General features: G+C 44.7%; 1 protein-coding gene and 1 long non-coding RNA gene across 5 annotated transcripts in view; one reads left to right on the top strand and one right to left on the bottom strand.

Moving 5' to 3' along the window:
• Positions 1-749: 749 nt before the first annotated feature.
• LOC137425226 (uncharacterized) lies at positions 750-3,778 on the bottom strand. Of its 2 annotated transcripts, XR_010984078.2 has the most exons (5): positions 3,649-3,778; positions 3,239-3,311; positions 3,081-3,138; positions 2,513-2,850; positions 750-1,931 (listed from the first exon to the last, which is right to left on the bottom strand). It is a non-coding gene; the product is annotated as an uncharacterized LOC137425226 (long non-coding RNA). The 2 variants fall into 2 exon arrangements; XR_010984077.2 differs by having other exon boundaries at positions 3,081-3,311.
• Positions 3,779-5,943: 2,165 nt separating this feature from the next.
• The window catches only part of LOC137425225 (DNA topoisomerase 3-beta-1-like), a 36,196-nt gene continuing 29,672 nt past the window's right edge, over positions 5,944-12,467 (top strand). For 2 of the 3 annotated variants that reach the window (XM_078776427.1, XM_078776428.1), the window contains exons 1-2: positions 5,945-6,046; positions 6,302-6,453. The gene's annotated coding sequence lies outside the window, so the exon portion shown is untranslated. Of the gene's footprint in view, positions 6,047-6,301; positions 6,454-12,467 lie in introns of all 3 variants that reach the window. The other variant, XM_078776429.1, reaches the window with a different exon arrangement.

Here is a 12,467-nt window from a genome sequence, read left to right as displayed (position 1 = left end):
GGTTCGTGAAGATTCATGGGTGTGGCATATATAACCCGTCACGGGAGAGCCCCACGAGCAGACGATTGAGGCAGCAGATGAGGGAGGGAGCCAGACGAGCGAGGGAGCACGAAGGCAGTTTCTGTCAGGAAGGCGCTTGAGTTGGTAAAGAGAAACGTGCAACCTGCGGGAGTACGAGTGAGGGAGACGCTGTTTCCAACCAGCCTTGCCACATCAAGCTCCGACGCGCTGCTGCGAACATCCCGGCGGTGTGGACCCGAGGGTGGAGAGTCGGCGGCTGCTCGCTCCCGGCCCGGCTGTCCTACTGCGTCCAGCTGAACCTTCCTCTCCTTCCAGCCATTCGTTCCTGCCTTCATCCCCCCGTGTAAGTCTGATTGTCGTCCGTCTTTTATGTTGTCTTGGGGTATAAGTAAGTCTGTATAAGCTAGAAATTGCACTGTGTCTTCTGGTCCTTCCATCCTTCTGTAAATTATGACTATAAGAACACTTAAAAAGACCAGTAGAATTCTATAAATTGATATGAGAGGAAACAGAGGTAGGTATGATTTGTGGTTCTCACGCCAAAGTGCATATGGAGCAACTTGTTTTGGTTTGACAAAGAAAAAGAAGAAGAGGAAGAAGAGACCAAAGTCTAAAGCGTAGACCAAACCAAAAGCTGTGCATGTGTGCTGCCCTTATCATAGCCCCAAGCACATTTGATATTGCCAACGACAACAGTCCCATAAAAAAAAAACACAGAGGAAAAGGAAAATGTTGATGATAGGTTTATGGTCCGATCTCAAAAAAACAAAAAACCGGCTTGTGATAAAAGAAAACGGAGCCAACCATCAGCACCGGCACAAGATGTAGAGCATTCCGTTCCACGCAAGTTCTTGACGCAGTTCCACGCAATTCTCCACCGACCGCTCCTTCCATGCCATAGAGCATTAGAGTCCAGTTGGATATGACTATTGGAATAAGAATTCCTTTTTGGTTAAAGGCCTTCAATTTATTTGCATTTTTTTTGTTTAAAGGTATACACAAGGGCAGCTTTTTAAAAATCAGTACGATTGAATGGGCCGTATCCAATTACCAAAATAAACCGATTTGATCGTGTTCCACAATTCCACTCTCCATTAATGAATGTACTGGATATCGGAAGAGCTTTCATCGATAAAACAAAAACAAAGAAGGAACCCCTCATGAGAGGAGGGTTGTGGGGCGATTGAAAATGACCACAAAGCTGGAAGAAGGAAGAAAAGGAGAGACCCAAAGCTTTCAACAACAACAAACGACAAATCCCTGCAACTCATGTCATCGTGGATAAAAAAAACAATAATTAAAAACCCTCATCTTTCTTCGCACCTGCCGTTTCGCAAAGTCGAATAATTATTTGTCTCCATTTCGGGAATAGGCGCCTGGTGTCATATCCTTGGTGTTGGGCTAGCGGCTAGGGTGCCGGCTTAGGATAAATCCAAGGATACCTGGGTTCGAATCCCGGTCGATCGCTGAATTAACGCCAGGGGGGTTGACTCAGCCTGTCATCCTTCCGAGGTCGGCTAATTGAGTACCAGTTCACTGGTAATTCCCTGTTTGTCGTTAAAGGCGGCAAAAAGGGTTGGCGTCAGGAAGGGCATCCGGCCGTAAAACATTGCTTCAAAAAGGGGACCGAAAAACAACAACAACCACGGTTCCCGAAAAAGGCCAACCCCCGCATGGCCTCTAAAGGTGGTTTTATACCGACAAGGGGTGAAGGCCACAAAAATTGCATTGAAGTGACAGAACCTCAAACATAACTAGATATACCCTCCAACAAGGAATACGCAATGGTGGGCCTATTCTTTTTTTTCCAAAATCTATCCTCCCCGGTGATGTTGACAGTGGTGTGGGCAAAGTCGTCAATTATCTCCTTCCGCTCCTTCCGATTTATGGCTTGAAGCTTCTTCCTTTTCCTAAAGAGGGTTAGAAAAGGTGGACAGTTGGTCACTGACTTCGTTGGAAAGTCGACGATCAACAAGTGATCATCTTTATCAATAAACAGTCCAGAACGATCACAAATCGCCACATTTAACTGCTCACGTGACAACATACCTGTGATGTCATGCTGACAAAAATTCATGATTTCATGCAAAATTAATGACAAAAGTCCAAAAAAAAGAGAAAATCAAATTTGACAAATTTTTTTTTTTAATGGAATTTGAAAAATTTGAATAAAAGGTGAAAAATGAAAAAATTGAATTTGAAAAATTTGAAGAAAAAAATAGAAAAAGTCTAAAATGGCAAAAATTCACGATTTCATGCTGACAAAAGCTGTGCTAAGGCTCATCACTTCAAATATGGCTTCAAAGTTAAAACTTGGAAGAAAAACAAAAGGAATGTGGTAAATTTTCATTTAAACTTTTAAGATAAAATGGTGCTTTGAGAAGCCATCCTTTGTGTACGTCTCACAACAAGTTTACAAAAACATTTTTCAAAATATTCATCAATAATTTGCAACAGAAAAAGATCACAACGGCGTGCGTGTGTAACATACGTCAGGCTCTTCTTGTGGAGCAACCCGCTGAGGCTTATTGGGAGGAGGGATGGGGTGAAGGTAAATAAAAATGGTGGTGGGTTGTGGGGGACAGAAAGGAAAAAAAGAGATTATTAGCAATAGAAACAGAGCAGCAGTCATTTATAGAGCACCAACTACCAATAGGCCTGGTTTCCGTTTCCGTTTGTTTCTCGCATCACTTTGAGCTCAGTAATTAACGTGGACGACACATCCATGCGTAATGCGCACAGCATTTTCAGGTACACGCACATGCTGGCAAACGGCGAGAAGCACATTTTCCATCCTCTGCACCTTTCACCATCTTCCACGGGCCGACACTGCAGATGGAAGAGCTGCTTAGACACAACATCACTTACTCGGTCGGATACATTCTCGGGCTTCCCCCAAGGAGCTTCGTCACTCAGGCTCAGTTTTTCACGAGGTAAATCTATTCTTGGACCCAACTTAAACGTTAAAATTTTGATTGTGAAATTATAGAGAAAACATTGTGAAAGTGCACCTGTAGCCATCTTTACAAGGCAGTCAAGCAAACAAGAAGACAAATCACCTTTTCTGAGGCTCATGTTGAGGCCACCTGAGCATGCACCAGCATCAGTGTGAAATACCTGGTCACCAACAGCACACAGCTCTAAGCAATGCTCTGAAGGTTTTTTTTAATCCAAACGTCACAGTCATCGAGCTTGTGTCGTGCTTCGTGTGATGTACCGTTTCCATCCCGGCCTTGTAAACGAAACTGTTGCGATGTTTTCATTCATAATGGACTGCTCAAATTCATCACCTGTCGTCCAAGGTAGTGCAATGATGTGGAAACTTCGAGCATTCATTGTGTTTGAACCTCAATTAAATGACATTTGAAAGAGACAAGTTTTCAACGAGGGTTCAACGAGGTTAAAGTTGTTTGGCGGACAAAACAAGTGTTTTTACTTTTCATCAAATCCAAACTGGCATCAAAATATCGTACGATGACTTGATGCTGTTGAAGCTTATTTCTAACTTCGGTGATGTGAGCGCGCGTTGATATTTGTCAAAGTTCTGCAGTTCAAGTTGTGTTCAGAATTAAATCGTCGTCAATTACTGCATAACTCAAACCTTATTTGACAGGACGCCGTGCTTACTTGAGTGAAAGCGAAGGGATCATGAAAACCAGTGCAGTTGCAGAATGTCAAAGCGAAAGGACGACGTGCGCATGCGCGGAAATAGAGGTCAAAGGGGAAAAGGCTCGAAGAGCACATGCGGACGTGGTAGAAATCACCAAGGAAACATCGCAGAGAAAATAATTAAATGTCGGAGGAATCGTGGAAGGGTCAAAGATCAAATGGTAATATCGATTTCCCATCAAAAGAAAACCTCGGTCACCACCATTGAAAGTGCGCGGAAATGCAGGTGCATGGTGCATCAATGCAGTTCACAGGAATCCTCGTCGTTTAGTTTATTCAGTTTTGGATTCAACTGCTATCGTCACGTCATGTCTGAACGTGGTAAAGGGTCTCGGAAAGGAGGTGCTAAACGTCATCGCAAGGTACTGCGTGACAACATCCAGTGAATCACAAAGCCTGCCATCCGGTGAATGGGCGATTACACTTTCAAGAAACGTGTTGTGGCTCTGAAAAGAGCCGTTGGGTGGTATGTGATGCACACCGTGGACGACCGGCTTAAGGTCGCTCCCCGCGGATACGTCGTGCCAGCTGGATGTCCTTGGGCATGATGGTGACACGTTTGGCCTGAATCGCGCACAAATTAGTGTTCTCAAACAGACCGACGAGGTAGGCCTCGCTCGCCTCCTGCAGCGCCATCACCGCGGAGCTCTGGAATCGCAAATCGCTCTTGAAATCCTGTGCGATTTCACGGACCAGGTGCTGAAACGGCAGCTTGCGAATGAGCAGCTTCTTTTTTTTTTTTTGTATACAGAATCGAGGCTCGCGAAAGAGCTAACATTTACTTCACAAACAAATCAACCAGACAAACAAAATATATAAAAAGAGGGAGCGGAAGACAAGATGGGGAGAGAAGGGGAAGCACACATACACAACATTTGAGAGCAGGGAGATGTGTGGAAGGGAGAGGGCTTGGGGGGAGGAGGTGTGGGAAGGGGGGGGGGGGGAGAGAGGTATAAAACACAAGGACACCAAGGACTTCCAAGACAGAAGTTGGTATTTCAAAAAAGTGGAATTGGGGTGAAATTAGCGGGGGTAGAAAAGATCAAGGTTTTGGATTGGGGTAGATAAGAGATGGTGGTGAACAGCCGTTTTAAAGACCTGGAGGGAGGAGTGGGATTGAAGAGAGTGAGGGAGTTTGTTCCAGAGGCGGGAGAAAAGAGGAATGAAGGAATGAAGGTGAGCAGAGAGTCTTGATTTTGGCAGTTTAACCATAAGAGGGATGCAGGCAGATCTTGTGCGACCTGTAGGAATATTTGGTGGACAGAGCCCAGAGAGAGCTGGGGGGAGGGAGGGGGGGGCAAGGCCAGAGAGGAGTTAGTGCATTATGATATGTCATGAGTCATGACGCTCGATTTTTGTGCCAAAAGTGATTTTTTTGCAGTTTTGTCAACTTTGTGGGGTAAATTAACAGAAAAATTAGGGGTTGAATTTGTTCGCTAACTTTTGGGGCATTGGGGGTAGAAAATTAGGGGTTAAATTTTTTCGCGAACCTTTCGGGTATTTTGGGGGGCCTTTTAGGGGGGGGCAACCCCCAAAAATTACAAAATCTATATCTCGGCTCCTAGACATGCTAGCTTCATGATCTTGGTGTCTAGGATAGGGTTTCTGGGGGCGCCGAGTTCAATTATGATGTTTACAAGATGATCTGAGGTCAAGGTCATTGGCTCAAGGTCACCACAGGGAAATAAATGACCCCAAAATGTAAAATCCTAGTAGGACCTAGTAGGAGCCGAGATATAGATTGTGCAATTTTTGGGGGTCACCCCCCATAAAAGCCCCCCCAAAATCCCCGAAAAGTTCGCGAAAAAATTCAACCCCTAATTTTCCTTTTAATTTACCCCCTAAAGTTGACAAAACTGCAAAAAAATCACTTTTGGCACAAAAATCGAGCGCCAGCCCTTTTTCTTACATATCATAATGCACTATCAGTCTCATCTCAAAACATTGTGGACCACGATCGGTCTCGCGTTATCTCTCATCTGAAGAGGTTTGTTCGAAGATTCTAAATTTATTATTAACACTGAGTGTAATGGCTGCCGACCACATTCGTTCGTGGTAGTCTAATGTTTTGGTGTACTGGTGGTTGTGGCGGTGTAGCGGCTGTGTGTAGTGCTTTTATCGGTGGTTCACATTGTGCTTTTCGTAACAGCAATATGTATCTCGGTTTTGTAACGTCCACCAACACCATTCGGCTTCATAGTTAGTTCTATCTTTTATATTTTAACTAGCGGAGTCTTTAGGATATTTCATGTTGTGTCGAGCTGGAGCCTGGAACGCGCAGAGGAAGAGCGCATGAAACGGTGTGAAGAGGTTAAACACTGAACTCTGAAAAAGGTTAACTGAGGATCCAAAGTTGGTATGTAATTTCATTTGTTTCTTTGATACATAATATTAATACATTCGCTGCTTAAGCTGTAAGTGTAAGAAATCGATTTGATGTGCAATTTCCGCTTTGTGAGGTAAATGCTTTGCAAACGGTTTGTATTTCGACATTGCGGATTTCTCGTGCAGAACGACAAACTGCTGTATGAATGTTTGTATTGAAGCCGAATGTGCGATCTGCAATAATGGAGATTTGTTCGTAATTCGCTGTTTGTTTCTCATGTTGTAGTTTCACGGAGGCAACGAATAAAACGCCTGTGCGAGACCCAAGGTTTCCTGTCATCCTATTTCCTTGGTCTTCTTCTTCTTCACAATTCGAGCCTTAGCGGCTCCTCTTCTTCATACGCCGAACCCCAGCGGTTACACTCAGTGTGACGGTCGGTAGGTCACACAGACATTGTTATGGAACTGGACACGGGCGCGTCATGCTCCACTATTTCAGAAACTGTATGTTATGATAAGTTGTCTGAATTTTCATTGTACAACAACATAACTTTGCGTCGTTGTACATGGGAATTGGTTCTTTTTGTTAGATGTACCAAGTTACCAGTTATGGTATCGGGATAACCAGGCCTCCTGTGAGGGTCACACTGGAAGCCTATTGTTCTTGTAACACATTTTCTGGAGACGATTCAGACAAAACTGTTCTCGCTTTCTCCACGAAACGTTAACTCGTTGTAGATACCAATTTAACTTGGTGCATCATGAATTTTGTTTTTGCAATTTTGACTTAAACTGGCTGCCATTGCCTATTACGTCATAAGCTTTAAACATCTTCTCCATAACCGCTGAACAGATAAAGGCGAAATTTCAAAAATATGATCACCTCGGTATGGGGATGAAAGTTTGCGAAAAAAATGTCATGGGTCATGTGATTTGGTGGCCATATTGGGTTAAAAATAAAACTTAAAAAAACTACTTATGCGAAACTGCTTATCAGATCGATACAAAACTTGAAATATGTGAACATACTATGGGCTGTCTTTCCCTCACGGTCCCCCTGTACTGTCTTTCCCTCACGGTCCCCCTGTGCAGTCTTTCCCTCGCGGTCCCCCTGTGCTGTCTTTCCCTCACGGTCCCCCTGTGCTGTCTTTCCCTCGCGGTCCCCCTGTGCTGTCTTTCCCTCGCGGTCCCCCTGTGCTGTCTTTCCCTCGCAGTTGTTAGCTCTTTCAAGAGCCTCGATTCAGTATATATATTAAAAAAAAATTAAAAAATACTAGTGGGGGAAAAATATTTGCAAACTATTATGTCATCAGTCATATGGTTTGACCACCATCTTGAAATTAAGCAAAAAATTTAACAATAAATATGTTGTGCATAGCACGATACTTGTGAAATCCCGAAGCCTAAAATAAGTTGTTGGCCTATGATGACCTGAAAAATAATTGGTGGTTGGATTGAGTGACCTGGTATGCAAATCCTCTTAAAATTTCAAGTCTATCCGATGAAAATTTAGCATTATGGAAACTTGGCCTATGTTGACCTCAAAAATATTTGGTGGTTGAATTCAGTGACCTGGTATGCAAAATCCTCTTAAAATGTCAAGTCGATCCGATGAAAATTGACGATTTTAGAAATTTGGCCTCTGGTCGCTTTTGGCCTATGTTGACCTCAAAAATACTTGGTTGAATTCAGTGACCAGATATGCAAATCCTCTTAAAATTTTAAGTCAATCGGATGAAAATTGAGGATTTTAGAAATCTGGCTTATGTTGACCTTTTGGCCAATGTTGACCTTTTGGCCAATGTTTACCTCAAAAATAGTTGGTGGTTGAATTCAGTGACCTGGAATGCAAATCTTTTTTAAATTTTAAGTCAATCGCATGAAAATTAAGGATTTTATAAATCTGGCAGATGTTGATCTTTTGGTCTATGCAGACCTCAAAACAAGTTGGGGTTTGAATTCAGTGACCAGATATGCAAATACACTTAAAATTTCAAGTTAATTGGATGAAAATTGAAGATTTTAGAAATTTAACAAACTTGGTGACCTTTTGCCGATGTTGACCTGTTGACCTTTTGACCCCAAAACAATAGGCGTCTTGCTTATGACCAATTCTTCCATTTCGTGAAGTTTGGCGATGATCGGTTGAAAATTGTGACCTGTAGGCGACTGACATACAGAGAGACAAACGGACAGACAGAATAATGCACAAGACCAACCAATATACTTGAAACAACAACAACAACAACAACAACATGCATTTTAAAGGCCATTTTCCCTGCTAGAGCGGGGGTTAGCCTTGCGGTCCCCATGACAATCTTCTCCATTTTGCCCTATTTTCTGCATCTCTCCTTGTTAACCCCCTTGCCCACATTTCTTCTTCCACCATCTTTAGCCAAGTCTTTCTCGGTCTTCCCCATCTTCTACTTCCTTCTACATTCATTTCCATCACTCTTCTCAACCAGTCACTTTCATCCTTCCTCAACACATGACCAAACCATCTCAACCTGTTCCTCTTCACAGCATCAATCACAGGCTCTATTCCCATCATCTTTCGCAATTCATCATTTGTCTTCCTCTCTCTCAACGATACTCCGCACATCCGTCGAACCATTCGCATTTCCACCCTTTCCAACCTTCGTTGCTGCTCTACGTTCATTACCCATGTCTCGCTCCCATAAATCATAACACTTCTCACACATGCAGCATACACCTTTCCCTTCAGCTTCAACGACACTCCCCTCATCATCAGCACGCCACTCAATTCCCGAAACTTCTTCCATGCACATCTCACTCGAGCAACCGTTGCCGAGTCTGATCCACCTTCTCCATTCAGCATGTCTCCGAGGTAGAAAAATGTTTTCACACCTTCCAGCTTCACACCGTCTCCAAGATCCAACTCAACATTTCTGCCATCTGCAGCTCCCTCTGTGCACACCTTACATTTGAATGTAGCTGCCACACTGGTTAATGACCCTCTCAGACCACTACATTTTTGATGAACCCACTCAGCGCACATTGTACACTGAATGGAGTTCACTCCGACACCCTTCCTACACACAGCACAGGGCCACTTCCCAGTTCTTTCCACCTCACCACATGCTTTACCACTTGCCATCACCTTCGTCTTTCCGATATTCACCTTCAGACCTTTTGTCTCCATACATTCCTTCCACGTGTTCATCTTTTCCTTCAGTCCATCCATACTTTCCGCAATCAACACCAGATCATCTGCATACAACAACTCCCACGGTAAACCCTCCTTTACGTTCTGAGCCAGCACCTCCATCACAGCTACAAATAGTAGTGGACTTAGTACCGACCCCTGATGCACTCCCACCTTCACCTCAAACTCACCACTGTTCCCGTCCTTCGTCCTTACAGCTGTGCGCGCTCTTTTGTACATTGCCAATTGCCAAAACCATTGCCAAAACCAATATACTTGAAAGATCTTCGATTTTCGGAAGTCATAATATTTTCCAGAGTACCTCTTAATGGATCAATGCAAAATGTCATACATATGATTAACTACTGATGTGGCAAATATATTTGTGAACTATGACGGCATCAGCCACGTAATATGCGGCCATCTTGGAGTTAAGGAAAACATTTAATCATTTTTTTCTCCAAAACTGCAGAATGTTTCAATGCGAAATTTCATATGGATGATCAACTCCGCATGAGGAAAAATATTTCTTTAATAAATGTATTATCATAAATATATGTGATGCAATGAGAAGTCCTTTGACAGGAATGCTGGTATAATCGACTGGAATACTCGGTATATGTCCTTCTCCAGGATACAATAGGGATCATCTGGATTCTGGTCAGGTATTCCAGATACACTGAGCCAACAAAGCTAAAGACTGCAAATCGGTTTTGCAATTTATAAAATTGACGAGTCTCGTTGCTCTGAAGACGCCATTTAAACCAAAAGGAAAAGAAGAAGCTGTAGGAGCTGGGCTCCAACGTAAAGCGGAAGAATGGACGCGACAAAAAGCTGGAATTCGTCCGAGTTTCTTTATTGTGTCAAATCAACTCGGGTACTCTGAAAAGCCCGTTTATCGGGCAGCAATATATATACACATTATCCCGGAGCGTTTGCCCGGGAAAGGCGAGACCGGGCGTGCCCGGGCGTCCTGGGCGAAACCTGGAAAGGCGAGTCTGGACATGCCCGGGCGTCCTGGACGAGGCCTGGCAAGTCGAGAGCGGGCATGCCCGGGCGTCCTGGGCGTGCCCGGGCGTCCTGGGCGAGCCCGGCATGGTGATCGCTCCGCGTCCTCAGTAGGTGCAAGGCGATTGTGTATACCCAGCGGTAGCCCCTACAAAGCCTTTATTTTCGCTTTTATTTTCGCACTGCAATGTGGCGGCGACACACAACTTGCTGACGTCACAAACAATCTTCTTACAAACTGGAAGAAGAATGATGTGCGTAAAAAGGAAGTATTCAATAACGTTGAAGAAATTCCGGGTGATCTTGTAAACCTCGGACTGTAACTGTGACGAAGGTTCACGTGATCGGGTTGGATCTCATCTGAAGAGATTTGTTCGGAGATTCTCATTTTATTATTAATACTGAGAAAGATCTGTAAAACGTTTATTTAAAGACAAAAATAATTTTCTGTTTGTTGATGATGGGAATGAAGATAAGTTAAACGAGTTTTTATTAAATGTATGTTGAAGTGTTTCATTGTTCATTTAATGAGGTGTTTTTCACTTGTTTTGTTTTATTCACTGCATCTATATATATAAAGTAGAGTTGGCCTCTGTGTCTGTATCCTGATGTATCTACGATCTCTAAGATCTCGAGAACCCGTGGACGGATTTGCGAGCGGAAAGTACTGTTCGACTCGGGATGGTCCCAGGAATGTCACGGAGACATAAACATTTAAAAAATTTCGGGTTTTAAAATTAGCGTATTATTAGCACTAGCAGAAGAGAGAGGGATTCGAAGGGAGGGAGCGCAGCGCTTCTCGCGCTTCTGACTACAGCACACCTTAAAATTAAAAAAACTTCGGGTTTTAAAATTAGTGTGTTACGCGTAATTAGCGCTAGCAGAAGAGGGAGGGAATCTAAGGGAGGGAGCGCAGTGCTCCCTCCAGCGCTTCTGTTAGCGTAATTAGCGTATTTCGGAACGTTAATTTTTCAACTTCATTATTCGGAATCAGTACGTCCCAGAGAACCTTCGTAACGTTACTTTTTCAACTTCATCCGATTGACATGGGACCAACGGCATGTGACAAAGAGTGAAACATACAGGCTACATTTATTTGACGACAATGAGTTCCGACTTCCGACCTCGGTGGGATGACAGGCTGAGTCAACCCCCCTGGTGTGAAGGGGGAGGAGGAGGGGAGGGGGAAGAGAAGGGGAGGGGAACGAGGGGGAAGGGGATGGGAGGGGGGGAGGGGGAGGGGGAAGGGGGAGGGGGAGGGGGAAGGGGGAGGGGAGGGGAAAGGGGGGGAGGGGGAGGGGAGGGGCCCTTCTTCCCCTGGGCACCCCCGCACCCTTCCCTCCCCCCTTCCCCTCCCCCCCTCCCCCCCCTTCCCCCTCCCCCCCCCCCATTCCCCTCCCCTCCTCTTCCCCCTCCCCTCCTCCTCCCCCGCTTCCCCCTCCCCCCTCCCCCCCGTTCCCCTCCCCTCCTCTTCCCCCTCCCCTCCTCCTCCCACTCCCGTGCAAAGCCGGGTACCTCTGCTAGTTGTTTTATATGACTATATGATAGCCTGGTGTTGGCTTAGCGGTTAGGGTGCCGGCTTGGGATCCTAGGATCCTGGGTTCGAATCCCGGTCGATCGCTGAATTAACGCCAGGGGGGTTGACTCAGCCTGTCATCCTTCCGAGGTCAGCAAATTGAGTACCAGCTTGCTGGGATGAATGATCACGGTGAGTACCCTGATTTATTATAGGTACACCGGCTCCCTGCGCATCGTAAGAGCGTGACCAAAGGTTGGCGTCAGGAAGTGCATCCGGCCATAAAAACATTGCCTCAAACAGGGAACCATGATTGTCATGGGGCCCGCAAGGCTAACCCCCTCTCTAGCGGGGAAAATGGCCTTAAAACGATCATTCATTTTCATTCATTCATTCATTATTGTTTTTCATGACGTCATCACTAAACTTCATACAGCGATGGTTAAACCACATTCTTCCTTTTAACTACAAACCACGCAGAAAGTTTTCATAATTAACTTGTATATCCAAGGTGACCTCTAAATGAGGAGGTCTTATAAAGGTTGTAGATGGATGGATGGATGAGGGATCTATGTAGCGTTGGTACGGAAAAAAACGTCGGTCCCATCTGCTGCATCCAAAACTAAAGTTGGAGAATCTTCTCTAAAACGTCGTTAAGACCAGAGATTCTCAACCAGTGGGTCGCGACCATCAGTGGTCCGGAAGGCGCAACCTTGTGGTCCGCGGACATCATACCCAGCAGAGAAGGCAGGTGATTAGTTT

This window comes from Myxine glutinosa, chromosome 4, assembly GCF_964187855.1.
Source record: "Myxine glutinosa chromosome 4, kmMyxGlut1.1, whole genome shotgun sequence".
Classification (NCBI taxonomy): domain Eukaryota; kingdom Metazoa; phylum Chordata; class Myxini; order Myxiniformes; family Myxinidae; genus Myxine; species Myxine glutinosa.
Note: the sequence above shows the minus strand (reverse complement) of the source record. Positions and strands in the feature narration are given on the sequence as shown.